The 16,827-nt window shown below is 39.3% G+C and overlaps 1 non-coding gene across 1 annotated transcript; it reads left to right on the forward strand.

Moving 5' to 3' along the window:
- The first annotated feature begins 15,729 nt into the window (after window positions 1-15,729).
- LOC141635040 (small nucleolar RNA R71) lies at window positions 15,730-15,836 on the forward strand. The gene has a single exon (XR_012539748.1). It is a non-coding gene; the product is annotated as a small nucleolar RNA R71 (small nucleolar RNA).
- Window positions 15,837-16,827: the final 991 nt, after the last annotated feature.

Here is a 16,827-nt window from a genome sequence, read left to right on the forward strand (position 1 = left end):
TTTTAGAGCTGCAAAAGAGCCTTACACGGTTCTCCAAGGACTCCAATCACTCCATATAATCATAAATAAGAAGTTGAGCTAACAAACAAGGAAGATTGGACTATTAGTTTACTTTAGCTTTTCTTTGCTTTATGTCGTTTTCTGTTTCAGCATTGTGTAAGTACTTGGCTGCCGTTTTTTATGTCCTTTAGCTGCTCATTTTGTAGCCCTTAGATGTAACTTGTAATCAAGGGTCAAGATTAAAAGCCTTGGTCTATATAAACCAAGCTAGGCACATGAGAACTTCAGATTTGAGTGAATTAAAATATGAGTTTGAAACTGAAGTTTTCAATCAATTTTGTTCTTGCTTAGTGCAGAAACCCCTCATTACTTAGTGTTTGAGGCGGAATTAACTCTTACTTCGTGATCTTGATCTTAATTCCAAGGCTTAACCCTGCTTCGTGATCTAGTTTAAGTCATATCCCGGTTACTTGTTCTTGTTTTCGTGTCAAAACAGTCCCAAGCTTTCTGTTTTCTTTGCTTTGAGTCCTTAAGGAGATTGTTATTTGAATATTTACTTCATAAGCATTTAAGTTACAAACCTACTTTCCATTGTTGTCATTCAAGCTAATAGTTTCAATTGTGTTGTTTGTCATGTCCCAAATCAGATTAGTTGAGTCTTAAATCGTGCACACTTGAGTCTTTTATCTTCTTAATCCTTAAACCATTTAGTTAGTCTTTGTTTGAGTCCAAATCAGTCCATTTGTTGAGTCTAACTCCAACGAATTCAAATTCTGTTTTCGAGTCTTATTTGTCCAAAAATCGAGTCCTAAGAGTTTTACTCCACTTTTAACAGATCTAAGCCAGTCTAATAAATCCTCAGCATTTAAACTACCATGGACAAGCTTAGTGCTTAGTGCTAGGGGCTGAGTGAGTTCGTTGCTTGGTGCTTGAACAAGCTCTTAGTCTTAAACCTTGGCTTTGTGCTTGGTTTATTTCATATCCCAATCACTCAATCCTTAGCATTTTAGTAATCGTTTTTAGCACTTATTCTGTCCAAAAAACGAGTCTTAGTAGTTTTACTCCACTTCCAAGTCCTTACAAGCAACTAAGGTGCAGTGTAAACTATGGGGACTGACACAATTTGAACAAACCCTGAAACAGGCAAAGGAGCAATTTTAAGGGAATGCAATAAACTTGGGGATTTTTGTAAAAATAGTAGATGGACTTAAAAAATTATGAAACTTGGTGAAAATTTAGTTAAAATGGTAAACTTAAACTGTGCCAAATCTCAGAATTTTACACGCAATCTAAGTATTTTTAATAATTAGAAAACCAGACTGAAATTGGTGAATTCTCAGACAGTTTCTCAGGAAGACTCTTGTGACTGTTTTTGTGATATTTTCTGAATATAAAAGGGGTATAATTATCAAATTTACTCTCAAGCAAGCACAGAGACTAAACTTAATAATTTGGGAGGTATGGAATGAATTTACTCAAGCAAGCACAGAGTAAACACACAATAGACAGACAATGCACTCGGAATAGTTCAAACAAGCACATCCCTATTCCAAGTAACACCACAGATCCTTAATCAACACCTAAGCAAGCACAAGGTATTATTAAGTCTGACTTATAACTAAGACTCAGCAAAGTTAGAAGATTTGCAAATTTTTGAGAGAAATCTCAAGGTTTTCATTAATGAAAGTCTGAGTAAAACAGACTGAGGAATGGTCCTTATATAGGCCTTCCTGTGAAGTTTTCAGTACATGATAAACCCTAGACAACTCAATCCAAGGGCCAGGATTAAACAAAGGAAACAAACAAGGATATTGGGACTATATTACAACGGTTACAAAAGAAAATTAAGGCAAATTGAATGAAACAAAAGAGCTGCAGACTGATAGTGACAGGTTGTCCTCTTGACTGTTGTATTTCTTTGGCTCGTTGTTGGAAGTCAAAATGGCCCTGGTCCAGGCATCTTGTGTGGCTCAAGGCTTCATCTATGAATGCTGAAATAAGCCAGTGCTTTCTTTGTTGAGAGTTTTCACTTGCTTGGCCAAAAATGGCAAACTTGCTTTATCAGAATTACCCCACCTGTAACTTGCTTTCAGTTTTGATTTTTCTGTGGAATTCTTTAGGATTGGTCCCTGGCTCCTTAGGATTGATTTAATATGAGTTGAAAAGAAAGTCAGCTGGCCAATGTGGCTACTGATGACCAGCCTGGCAGCTATTCTGGTGGCCTGATGAGACTATACTGGTAGATGAGGTTGCCTGAATGTTGTTACTGGTTTGATTTGTGCCTGGCATCCCTGGCAGATCATGAGGGTGCTTTGCTTGTGCCTGACCAGTCACTAAAAGATTGTTAGACTAGTTAACAGCTCCTGCTGCATAAGGTGAAGTTACAAGCCCAAATACGAAGGCTTAAAGGTGATGTGCCTACAAGGAGTGCAACCGGTTGTCATGGAGTTCCGAAGGAACCAAAACCACCATATTTGAGCCGTGGAGAGCACCACTTGCTCCGTGATTGTCCTAAGTCCTCTCCCACCCTTATAGGCAAAGGTAAAACACCATTACTAATGTAGGAGAACTCGAAGAAAATGAAAATGAAGTCTTGATTAGTCGAAATGTAACTCACATTTTTGAAGGTTTCAAAATGTGGAGTAAAACTCTTAGGACTTGATTTTTGGACAAAAAAGACTCGAAAACAGAATTTGAATTCGTTGGAGTTAGACTCAAAAAATGGACTGATTTGTACTCAAACAAAGACTAACTAAATGGTTTAAGGATTAAAAAGATAAAAGACTCAAGTGTGCACGATTTAAGACTCAACTAATCTGATTTGGGACATGACAAACAACACAATTGAAACGATTAGCTTAAATTACAACAATGGAAAGTAGGTTTGTAACTTAAATGCTTATGAAGTAAACATTCAAATAACAATCTCCTCAAGGACTCAAAGCAAAGAAAACAGAAAGTTTGGGACTGTTTTGACACGAAAATAAGAACAAGTAACCGGTATATGACTTAAACTAGATCACGAAGTAGGCTTAAGCCTTGGAATTAAGCTCAAGATCCCGAAGCAAGAGTTAATTCCGCCTCAAACACTAAGTAATGAGGGGTTTTCTGCAGTAAGCAAGAAGAAAATTGATTGAAAACTTCAGTTTCAAACTAATATTTTAATTCACTCAAATCTGAAGTTCTCAAGTGCCTAGCTTGGTTTATATAGACCCAGGCTTTCAATATTGACCCTTGATTACAAGTTACATCTAAGGGCTACAAAATGAGCAGCTAAAGGACATAAAAAATGGCAGCCAAGTACTTACACAATGCTGAAACAGAAAACGACATAAAGCAAAGAAAAGCTAAAGTAAACTAATAGTCCAATATTCCTTGTTTGTTAGCTCAACTTCTTATTTATGATTATATGGACTGATTGGAGGCCTTGGATAACCGTGTAAGGCTCTTTTGCAGCTCTAAAAAGACTCTTGAGCTTTGTTGGATCAAAAGAGGAAAGATTGATAGCGACATTTTGCTCATTGTTCAAAACCGGGTCCCCTTGTACCTTTGCTTTAGTTCTTCAAATATTTTCTGAATGGTAACCCTTGGAGATAAAAGATCTTACACAAAAACATTCTAAACTTACCAAAGATGTAAAATAGGGCGGTTTGTTGGTGACGGTTCAAAACCGGGTTTGGAGAGCATCTTAGAAAATCAGACGCATTTTGGAAGAGGCATATCTCTTAGCTCAAGACGAATATCAGGGCCCATGATAGCTCATTTGAAATCTAAGGGAGCTAACTTTCACCTACAAAAAGAATCAGCCTTATACGTTGAGTAAATCTCGAGTTATTGAACTTTTAGTGCACGTAGGTCATGGGCTGTCCAGAAATGCGCAGTCTGTTTACATCAGCCATATCTCAAGCTATAGACCTGATATGGAGGTGATTCAAAATCCATCGTTTTTCTAAGACCCCAAGTTTTGTAATGAGATAATAATTGTTGTATTTGCTTGAGTAAAACTTGAGATATAGAGCTTGGAAGTTAGTCTTGATGTAATGACACTTCAAAAAGCGATGAAATGCATTCAATTGTGAACCGTTCCTTGGACTGTTTCTTTTGGCTTAAAAATGAATCACAATGCAACAAATTTTGTTGCAAACTCCCTTTCTTCAAAAGAATTTGCCGTCAAATTCTCGACATTGTCATCTTCAACCTCTTCACAATAAGACCACACACACCTCAAGAGATGGATTATCATGATTTCCTCCCGGATCATAGACCAGAATTGTGTATGGCAAGAGAGGTGTTGTTACTCTCTTGTCACCAAAGTTCTTGGACAAATCAGGCTCTAAGGACGTTTGAGGTTGCTACTTACTCGGTTGGCATGCTCCCAAGATGTAGCTTTTGAAGCAAGAACCATGGCTGATGTAGGAGGTCGGATTTGGTACACTCGAGTATGGAACAACCCAAGACTTTCCTCTTGCTTACCCTTGCTTGAATCCGAACAAGTTCCAACATTGAACATAACCATGGACTGTCCAAACTCCATGGTTTGAAGGCTAAGTAGTCCTTGGTTAACAATCACTTCTCTAGGCCCCAAATCAGTAGCTTGGTCATTGATGGCTCCATGGGTAAGGGTATGGCTACTCTCTTCCTCAATAGTAGGCTCATGTAATGAGTTGAAGTGGGTTTTTGTTTCAAGACATGGGTTCTCAAAGATAGCACTACATGAGCTATTCATTTTAGCATAAGTGCTCATGACCTTTGGCTCAAGGGACTTAGACTTAGGACAAGCAATGTTTAAGCATGGCATGACAATTCCTTGGTCTAAACTCTCCTCTATCCCAACTGTTTTGGTTATCCCTAAACATTCCCTTTTAGCTAAAACCTCATGGTCTTCAGGCCTTGCAAAGCTCTTCTCCACACACAAAGCTAACTCAAGCAATTCACCATTTGAATGCATCATTTCTAATTTAATCCTCCTAGCAATTTCACATTTCAGGTCATTGTAAAATCTGATTCCCTTTAGAAAAGAACTTACTTCATTGTCACACACAAAGTGTAATTTCTCAAATAATCTAGCATACTCATGAACACTCAAGGAATTTTGTTTAAGGGTCTTAAGTTCAGCTAACAAATTGTCCATGGTAGAAGAAGGTAGAAACTTTAATTTCATGTTCCATTCAAGTTTAAACCAAGAACATATTCTACCCTTCCCTTCGATCCTCCTTGAAAATGTAAGAGTATTATACCACAACAAAGCAACACCCTTTAAAGAAGACACAACCAGTTTACACTTCTCTTTATTGATAGGCTTATCGCGTACCTATGCAAAAATAATTTCCCTAGACACAAGTTAATGTAGTAATAGGGGTCGAACACAAGGAAACGGGAATTACGTCGTGAATTGCTATGGGTGGATTTTTATCAAGGTCAATTACGATTTGGTTTTAGTTTGTTTGGTTTAATGATTAATGAAAATTGCAAAGTAAATAATATGATAAAAGATAGTCTAAAGGGGTCGGGTCACTCATGCAAAGGAAAACATATGAACATGATAAACTTGGTACTAATAATCTTTGTCAATTACTTAGGTTTAAAGACACCCACCTTACGGCATTAGCATCAACCATAGCCCGGGTCCTAGAAAAACTCTCGTCCATGACTAGGTCGTCCTACCATACATGCTTAGTCTAATTCAATTCCGTGCCTCTCGACTTTAGAACGAATAAACAAGTTTTAATCTACGACTACGGCCGATAATCAAAGATTAAGCGTAACAAAGCAAGCATGTGATGGAAGCAATTGATCAAAATTATTATAAACTTTATTTAATCATATTATATGTTTGATTTTGCATGGCTCCCCTAGCCTTTAGACTAGAGAATTTAGCTACTCATAGTAAGATATAAAATGCAAACTAAATTGTAGAGAATATTAAACATGGTTGTATGAATTATATTAATTGGGTGATATAACATATGAAAAGAACAAAGTTAAAGTAATAATTATAAAAACTATGTGATAACTAAAGCAATGATGTAAATTGTAAACTTGTAATAAGAAATACCTTAATAAGGAAGACTTGTATGGAAGAACAAATAACTAGAACCAAAAGATTGAATAACAAATGCTTGAGAATCTCTTGAAATACAAAGTGTTGAATGATTAACTAAGGAATGCTTAAACAACTTAAACTTGAAATGAAAACTAATGAGAGAAAACTTATAATGCTTGAGGCTATTTGTAGTAAACTTGGACGTAAAATCGGATGCCAAAAACCTAGGAATACCTCTCCTATTTATAGGAGAGGAAGGGAAAAACGTAAGAGCCAACAAGCATGCAACCCCGATCGGGGTTGGGCGGCCCCGATCGGGGTCACTTAATCCTCGGTATTTCGCCTTAAATCTCCTCTTAATTGCTAAGGTATCCAATGTTGGTGATTAAATATGCGATTAATCACCCGGTTAATGTTCTAAATTCCTAGCATCCTAAGCTCTATTGGCATCCAATGCTTGCAACCTTGATATGGACCTTCATTTTGGGCTTGACCTTGCATTTGGCTTCATGTTTAATTCCTTACTTCAATCCACTAATCTTCATGCAAAACCCAAGAAATCTTCACACACTTAGTCCAATATTTGGCCTTGTTTAGCTTAGTGAACTTGGTGTACAAAATCATAGGAAAAAGCCTCTAAATGCTTAGATTCCTACAAAACCATAACAAACACAACAATACACCTAGAACACAAAATTAGCTCAAAAATATACTAATTAAAGTATGATAATCAATAGAAACCGAGCTAAAATGAGGGGTAAAAGTATATATAAAATGAACATATCAAACTCCCCCAAGCTAAACCCTTGCTTGTCCTCAAGCAAGAAACAAAATCCCATCAATTGCTATATCCAAACAAGCTAAGCATAATGATTTAAAAACCCGAAACAACATGGGCAAGGGATAAAGCAAGACATGGATGAGATTTACACGACGGCGTAGCATAGAAAACTTTGAATGAACCTTTAAGCTCTTGCATGATCTTTCGACTTATGGACTCTCACGGGACACTCAAACTCTTTTATATGTGAAAGGACAATTTTTTGTGAATGAACACTCAACTATCCTCAACTTATAACAATGTGCCCGCAATCTAATATGGTAAACATGTCAAAACTAGCAAGCAAAGACAATCAAGTGTAAGCATGAATAAGAAGCCAAATGGGTAGGAAGAAGGCAAATAAACATGGGTAAGAAGGGGGAACAAAAGAGTTATGGTAATGTGGAGCTAAGTCAAGCTAGCAACTACCAAAAATGCAAGGATGCTTAATCCCAATTCTAACCCAATTTTGCAATTCAAACCATAAGAAATTTCTCCAAAATATAATGAATAATGCTTGAGAATTTCTCATATCTTTTCTTCTTCTTTTCTTTTCTTTTTCAATGCATACTTCTTTTTTTCCATGCTTTTTCTCATTCATTCATTTTTTTTCTTTCTTCATTTTTTCTCATTTTCTTTCATTTTCCAATTTTTTCAATTTTTTCTTTTTCTCCTTTTTTCCTCTTTTTTTTTTTTGAGCATTAAGACCAAGCTCACATGACTTCAAACAACCAAATATATCCCAATGAGCACCCAAACACTATCCAACTAAGCTACTAGCTCAACAAGGGTAGGCAATTTCAATGATGTAGCTAAGGATAAATTTTGTGAAGGGGGTAAAAAAGGCTAAAATATCATGTGAATGGCTCCAAAATGCTAAAACAAATGAATGCATGCTTACCAAGAAATGACATGAAAACCATACTTGTGCGTTTTGATGTAACACACATTATAAGGAGACACCTACACTCATCTAAGTGAGACCAAATAAAGATGAAATGGCCTTAAAGGAGGTTCTACCTTACCATTTTGTAGCTTGCCATAAGTCAAGATCAAGCCTATTCGGTTCATTCTCCATCTCCCATCAACTATGTCAAGACATCCCCATGTAGCTAATATCCCATCATTAAAGAATAAATCATTAGCAACAAGCTATTGTTAGGATAAGCAAAGAGGAAAGTAGGCAACAAGCAAGCACAAAGCAAAAATTTCTCTCAAAAATTTTCAAATTTCCTACACTACATGCAAACTATACTATATGCAAATGCAATCCCCCCCCAAGCTAAACATCACATTGTCCTCAATGTGCCAACTATCCAAATCACCCAATCAAACCATAAAAATGGCTCAAAGCACAAAACAAGAAGGACTAGAGGTTATGTTTAATTGGTTGCAAGATCTAAACTAATATGCAAAGCAATTAAAAACTTACTCAACTTGCTAGCCCCCCAAGCTAGCATGAATTCGGGGGATATCTTCATTGATCAACTAAGAAAAGGGCCAAAAATTGAACCCCTTCCTCCCTTTCTTCTTCTTCTTTCCACTACCACTTGATTCTCCTTGTTGGCCACTTCCACTTGAGTCATCCCCTTGAAGAGGAGTGACATACTCACCAATATCTTGGCCACTACCAAGACCTTCACCATAACTACTAATCCCACCATAGCCACCATAGCGTCCATATCATGCCTCAATCCCATAATCCGAACCACAAAAATCCGGGCCGGGTTCATATCGAGCAAATGTACCTGCATCATTGTGAGGAGGGGAAGGGGGAATAGGAGATGGAGGAGGAAATCCACCCGGAGGATAAGTATAGAATGAAGGGTGTGGCCCCTCGGGTCGGATAACTCCTTGCCTAGCAAAATGATCATAAATAGGATGTAATGCAAGTCGTTGGTCATCACGAATTTGATTAACACCTAAGTTCATTTCTCGCATCATGTTCATCATTTCTATGCTAGATGGTGACTCAATGCTAGAGGTGGAATGACGTGCTTGGGAGGATGAACCTCCCACACGTCTCTCAACGGTGGTAGTTGACTCACCTCTAAGGGCTAAATGGTAGGTCGGTCTAACAAAGGGGTCACTTCCACTACGAGGCCTAGTATGAACCAAAACCTTTATTTTTTTCTTTTCCTCGGGTAGACGAATGGAGTCTTGTCTACCTATCTTCCAAATCATGTTGGGATGAGCATCTTTAAACCAATTACAAGAAAGAAAGTATTCATAATCAAGACCAACTCCCCTAGACCTAGACTCAAGCAATGGTCTCAAACCGGTAGTCTCTTGGTTGAACCTACACAAATGGTGAGCAATTTTTGTGACCAAACCACCTAAGACAATGCAACTATTCTTGGGGTTAGTTTGTTTGGTCAAGTGGACCGCAAAGTGGTAGGGGATATTGATTCCCCACTTCTCATCACCATTAACATTTAAGAAAGCACCCAATATTTCTAACTCAATCTTCCTCACCGAGTGAGGTTCATTTCTACCAAAAAAGGTCCATCCCATAAACCTTTGCCAAATCCTTATGTCGGGATAATGAATAAATTGATGTGGTGTATGATCAAAACCCGGAAAAGGCAAGTGAGAAATGGCTTCCCAAGTTAAAGTGGGGTTGTAATCATCGGGTGACTCGGTGGGCAACTTATGAGGCAAATCAAAGATAGCGGCAAAATCCGCTAAGTCCATCTTATGATCTTCATTAAATAAACGAAAGGTAACAAAGAGAATGAAACCGGGTCTCTTAGACCTATGGAACTCAAAAGAGCTCAAGAACTCAAGGGTGAGTTCGGAGAAGGTCTTATAATTCATGGTATAACAAGATTTCATGCCAAGATTTTTAAACAAAGCTTTAACATTTTTCTCTATTCCAATGTTGTTTAAAGATGCTTGGTTAATGAATTTCGTTGGTTCCATACCTTTGCTTTTCAAAACAACCCAATTGTTGTATTGAGCTAGCGAATTGAAGATCACATTTGGATATTCCGGGTCATGCCATTGTGGAACATCCTCCATTTGGACATCCGCCGCTGCATTTGAAGCCTCCGCCTCACCTCTCCTTCTCTTAGAAGCACCTTGTGAAGGAGCTTTTCTTGGTGCCATATTGCTGAAATTTTAAGACAAAATTCATCTAAAGGCAAACCAAAATCCATCCTAATAGGCATAATAGTATGAATTAGTGAACTAATTCACACTACAAACATGTAATAATCATTCTACAACCAATTTCTAGTACCAAAAAGCACAAAATCGAATTCCCCCAAATTGATTTAGGGTTTGCATAATCCAATTAATTGATTGCAATAGATGAATTTAAAGAGAAAAGAGAAGAGATCTTACCAATTTGATGTTAAAAGTTGAACAAAGCTTGCAAATCAATGAAGAAAATGAAGTGTCCTTGTGATTTTAGGTAGAAAAATGAATAAAAATGATGGAGATAGAGAAGAGGAGTGCTGTCGGGTTGGAAAAGAATGATAGAAAAATTTCTTTTTTTTTACATACCCGTCATAAAATGCAAAGGAGCTACAGTACCACGACTCCGATCGGGGTTAGGCGGCCCCGATCGGGGTTGACCACTTGACCGCGTTGACTTCCTCGTATAAGGGGGGTGACTTGTTTTTCCTTTTTTTCGAAAACCACGTCCCCGAACGGGGTTTTTACATGGGGTTGCGTGTCAAATGCACTCCATTTTCTCCTTTCTTTATTTTCACCTAAAAATAACAAAAGAAAAATCGTTAAGTTGAGTATTTTATTACTAATCTACGAAAAACAATTAAATTGCAGAAAATTAAAAACAAAAATAAATAAAAGCAATAAAAAGCTTGGGTTGCCTCCCAAGAAGCGCTGGTTTAACGTCCCGCACGACGAAAAAGCTTGAGTCGGTTTAAGCTTTCTTTGGTAGAGGTTGAACGGTCATTTCCTCTATCACACCAACGATCACATTCTCATGGTAGAGCTTCAAACGATGACCGTTTGCCTTGAATTTTTCGCCCTTGGTGGTCATCACCTCAACGGAACCGAACTTGTTGACATTTGTGACGGTATATGGACCAGACCACCGTGATCGTAACTTTCCCGGAAATAGCTTGTATCGGGAATTGAATAGCAAGACCTTATCACCAATTTGAAATTCCTTGTTCAAGATCTTTTTTATCATGCCATCTCTTTGTTCTCTCCTTGTAGAGACGGGAGCTCTCATAAGCTTGCAAACGGAATTCATCGAGCTCATTGAGTTGCAACAACCGCTTCTCGCCACTCAATTTCGGGTCCATGTTAAGCTCCTTAATTGCCCAAAAAGCCTTTTGTTCCATCTCAACGGGAAGATGGCACGCCTTTCCATAGACCAACCTATATGGTGAGGTACCAATATGTGTCTTCAACGCGGTGCGGTAGGCCCATAAGGTATCATCGAGCTTCATACTCCAATCCTTTCGTGATTTGGCAACAACTTTCTCAAGTATGGACTTGATCTCACGGTTGGAAACCTCTACTTGGCCACTAGTTTGTGGATGATAAGCCAAGCCTCTTCTATGGTAGACTCCATATTTTTCCAACAAAGCATCAAGTTGTTTCTCACCGAAATGAGTACCACGATCACTAATGATTGCTCTTGGAACACCGAACCTCGGGAATATGATCTTCTTGAACAATTTAATCACGTTGCGAGCATCATTGGTAGGAGTAGCAATTGCCTCTACCCATTTAGAGACATAATCAACGGCAACCAAAATATACCGATTCCCTTTTGAGGAAGGAAACGGTCCTTGATAATCTATGCCCCAAACATCGAACACCTCTACTTCCAAAATTCCATTGAGAGGCATCTCGTGTCTTCTTGATATGGAACCCGTCCTTTGGCAAGCATCACAATCTATGCCCCAAACATCGAACACCTCTACTTCCAAAATTCCATTGAGAGGCATCTCGTGTCTTCTTGATATGGAACCCGTCCTTTGGCAAGCATCACAAGCCATCACGAAATTTTTGGCATCTTGGAACATGGTTGGCCAATAGAAGCCGGATTGCAACACCTTTGCAACGGTCTTGGATGGTCCATGATGACCACCATAAGGAGAAGAATGACATCCTTCTAGTACCCCTTTCACATCCCATTGTGGGACACATCTCCGGAATAGCCCATCGGAGCAATGTTTGAACAAGTGTGGATCATCCCATAGGAAGAACTTGGCATCATGTAAGAACTTCTTCCTTTGTTGATATGAAAGGTTGGGTGGCAATTCTCTTCCAACTAGGTAGTTGGCTACGTCGGCATACCAAGGAGTATTGGCTTCCAACATCATTAGAACATCGTCGGCGAAGGAATCATCAATAGGTAATTCAATACCTTCATCTTTGAACTTCAAACGGGATAAGTGATCGGCAACAACATTTTCGGCCCCCTTCTTGTCTTTAATCTCAAGGTCAAATTCTTGCAAGAGCAAGATCCATCTTATCAACCTCGGCTTAGCTTCTTGTTTGGCTAGGAGATGCTTCAATGCGGCATGATCGGTATGAACAATGACTTTGGAACCAATCAAGTAAGAGCGGAATTTGTCTAAGGCATAGACAATGGCAAGTAGCTCTTTCTCCGTCATGGCATAATTGATTTGAGCCGCATCCAAGGTTTTGCTAGCATAGTAGATAGCATGGAGAACCTTGTCTTTTCTTTGTCCTAGCACGGCACCTACCGCATAGTCACTTGCATCACACATGAGCTCGAATGGCAAGTTCCAATCCGGTGATTGGATGATAGGTGCGGAAATCAAAGCCTTCTTGATCCTATTAAAAGACTCAAGACAATCATTAGTAAACACAAAGGGAGCATCTTTTAAAAGAAGCTCCGTAAGGGGTTTGGCAATCTTAGAAAAATCTTTGATAAAACGGCGGTAGAAACCCGCATGGCCTAGGAAACTCCTTACACTCTTCACATTTACCGGTGGGGGTAGTTGCTCAATAACTTGGACCTTAGCACGGTCCACTTCAATTCCTCTCTCCGAGACAATATGACCAAGCACCACTCCTTCATTCACCATGAAGTGGCACTTTTCCCAATTCAACACCAAATCAAGTTCTTCACAACGCTTCAAAACTTTGGACAAGTTAGTCAAACAAGCATCAAAAGAAGAACCATAAACACTAAAGTCATCCATAAACACCTCCATGATAGACTCAATGTAGTCGGAAAAGATGCTTATCATGCAACGTTGGAAGGTGGCGGGGGCATTACAAAGACCAAAAGGCATTCTACGGTAAGCAAATGTACCATAGGGACATGTAAACGTGGTCTTCTCTTGGTCATCCGGGTGAATGGGTATTTGAAAGAACCCGGAATAGCCATCTAGGTAGCAAAATTATTTGTGACATGCCAACCTTTCCAACATTTGGTCAATAAAAGGTAATGGGTAGTGGTCTTTCTTGGTGGCTAGATTTAGCCTCCTATAGTCAATGCACATTCTCCAACCCGTCACAATTCTAGTTGGAATTAACTCATTTTTATCATTTTTGACTACGGTGGTTCCTCCTTTCTTAGGAACCACTTGAACCGGACTCACCCATTTAGAATCGGAAATCGCATAGATAATTCCCGCATCTAACAATTTAAGCACTTCCTTTTTGACCACTTCTTGCATGTTAGGATTTAGTCGTCTTTGACCTTGGACACATGGTTTATGATCTTCCTCAAGATTGATTTGGTGCATGCAAAATTCGGGACTTATGCCTTTTAAATCGTCAAGTTTATAACCAATGGCTTTCTTGTGAGACCTCAAGACATGAAGCAATTTAGCCAATTGACTCTCATCTAATTTAGCACTAACGACACGGACACACCCCCTCATTATCAAGAAAAGCATACCTCAAATTGGAAGGAAGGGGCTTAAGCTCGGGTTTTTGTACCTCAACATCTTGCGGTGTAGCAACCAAGCCTATAAAGTGTGAGCTCTCCTCCAATGATAGCTCCTCTCCATCCAATTCTTGCTCCAAAGCATCAATCTCCTCATTTCCAATCTCATCATCACCTGCAAATGTTTCTAAAAGCAAGAGTGCCTCCAAGGGATCTTTAGACAAAGATCGAGGTGTAGAGTCTTATATAACAATGTCAACAACATCCAAAATGTCAATAGAATAACAAGACTCTTCTATCATAGGACTCTTCATGGCACTATTCAAATTATATGTGACCTTATCGTCACCCACTTCCAATGTAATTTTACCGTTCTTGACATCAATTAATGCACCCGCGGTGTGTAAAAATGGTCTTCCCAAAATGATTGGGATTTGGGCATCTTCGGCCATGTCAAGAACAATAAAATCAACCGGAATGAAAAACTTACCAACCTTAACGGGAACATCCTCCAAAACTCCCAAAGGGCGTTTTATAGAACGGTCCGCCATTTGCAATGTGACACTAGTGCATTTTAAGACTCCCATATTAAGCTTAGCACAAATAGGGTAAGGTATTACACTCACAATAGCACCCAAATCGCATAAAGCTTTATCAATTTGGTAGGTGCCAATTGTGCATGGAATAGAAAAGCTACCGGGATCTTTTAACTTAGGAGGGGACTTGTTTTGCAAAAGAGCACTCACCTCGGCGGTGAGAGCTATTGTTTCAACCTCATCAAAAGTCCTCTTCTTAGTTAAAATATCTTTCATGAACTTAGTGTAAGATGGAATTTGAGTGATTAATTCGGTAAAAGGAACGGTTACCTGTAAATTCTTCACAACTTCCATGAATTTACCGAATTGGGAATTTTTTTGATGCTTTGCCAACCTATGAAGAAATGGCACTTTGACTTTTTCCGGAATCTTTGCTTCAATATCTTTCTTTGGAGGAGCATCCTCCACTTCCTTGACTTTCTCAACATCAACAAGTGGGTCATCCACTTTCTTTGGAATTTCTTCAATTTCTTTATCATTTGGAGAGACCTCCAACTCAACAAGTACCTCCTCATCATCTTTGGGCATCGATGGCCCATCATATTTCGTTCCACTTCTTAAGGAAATAGCATTAAGGGTAGCATGTGGTTGCTCACCTTGAGGGGGTAGTTGACCCGATTTCCTTGAAGAGCTAGATGAGGCCAATTGAGCCATTTGTTGCTCCAACATATTGATTGCGGCATTTTGAGCTTGCTCATTCTTTTGGATTTGGGCCAACAATTCCTTTTGCATACGGACTATCAAGCCCTCAAGCTTACCTCCCTCTTGGTTATTTTGTTGGGCATTTTGTTGTGGAGGTTGAGTTTGTTGGAAATTGTTTTGTGGGGGCCTTTGTTGATTCTGATACCCCGGTGGAGGAATATATTTTTGTTGTTGAGGGACATAGGCATTTTGTTGAGGTGGGGGTTGTGGTTGAGGATTTAGCACATTGTTGCTTCTATAAGACATATTCGGGTGAAATCTTGAATTTGGGTTATATGTATTTGAGAATGTACCCGGTGGATAAACATTTTGTGCATTTTGTCTTAAAGCTAAAAAGGCATTTACCTCTTCAATGGGAGCTTGGCAATGAGCGGTATAATGACCCGCACCTCCGCAACCTTCACACACAATGATTTGGCTTGTTGAAGACATGGCATTGACTTGTTGAATGGAATCTCTAGCATCCCTCTCCGCCAATTGTTGTTGGAGCAAAGCAATTTGAGCTAGCAAAACAGAGTTGTTAGAGGATTCTTCTTTACCTTTAGATGGCACAACTCGGGAATTGACATATTGGGCGTCATGGACCGCCATAGATTCGATCGTGGCATGAGCAAGATCGGTGTCAATTTGATCAAACCGCCCATTGTTGGCGGAATCAAGAATCCTTCGGGACTCGGCACAACATCCATTGTAGAATGTTATTGCAAGAAACCAATCATCTAGCCCATGATGTGGGCATTGTCTTTGAAGCTCTTTGTACCTCTCCCAAGCCTCATATAAGCTCTCAAGAGCTTGTTGACGGAATCCGGTGATTTGGCTCCTCAAAGTTTGAGTTTTCTCCGGTGGAAAAAACTTTTGGTAAAAAGCAAGAGCCAATGTCTCCCAATTGGTGATTCCCATGGCGGTGCGGTCAAGGCTATTGATCCAAAGCTTGGCCTTGTCCTTCAAAGAGAAAGGGAAAAGTATTTCCCTTATTTGGGCTTGGGTGACGCCCGTTTGACGGATCATGGAGCAATAGTCACAAAAGTTTTGCACATGCAAATTGGGATCCTCCAAAGGACTTCCTCCAAATTTCTTTCTCTCCACAAGGCTAATGAAAGCCGGTTTGATCTCGAAGTCCGGCGCGGTGATTTGAGTGGTTGTGATTCCGGCCGGAAGCATGGCCGCGGTGGGCTTTGAATGATCGGAAAGTTTCACCATCTTTTTGATAGTAGATGGTGATGGTGGTGGAGATGATGAATTTGAAACCTCCTCTTCTTCAAGAACCTCTAGATCGTCTAAGTAAGACTTTCTAGCACTTTCAACTTGTACGGGTGAGGTGGCTTCTTTCACTTCCCTCCAAAAACGTCGTCTTCTCCTAAATGTTTTCTCGGGATCGGAATCCGGTGAAAGCAATTCTCCACTTCGAGAGGACCTGGGCATAAGACAACAATTTCTAGAGAAGTGATAAGTAACGGTCTTAAGGAACAAGTGTTCCCCAAGACAAAGGAAAACAAGATAAAAATCGACAATTCAAAAAGCAATAAAACCGTTCCCCAAAGAACGGCGCCAAAATTTGATAGGCTTATCGCGTACCTATGCAAAAATAATTTCCCTAGACACAAGTTAATGTAGTAATAGGGGTCGAACACAAGGAAACGGGAATTACGTCGTGAATTGCTATGGGTGGATTTTTATCAAGGTCGATTACGATTTGGTTTTAGTTTGTTTGGTTTGATGATTAATGAAAATGGCAAAGTAAATAATATGATAAAAGATAGTCTAAAGGGGTCGGGTCACTCATGCAAAGGTAAACATATGAACATGATAAACTTGGTAC

The sequence above is a fragment of the Silene latifolia genome, chromosome Y (assembly GCF_048544455.1).
Source record: "Silene latifolia isolate original U9 population chromosome Y, ASM4854445v1, whole genome shotgun sequence".
NCBI lineage: Eukaryota > Viridiplantae > Streptophyta > Magnoliopsida > Caryophyllales > Caryophyllaceae > Silene > Silene latifolia.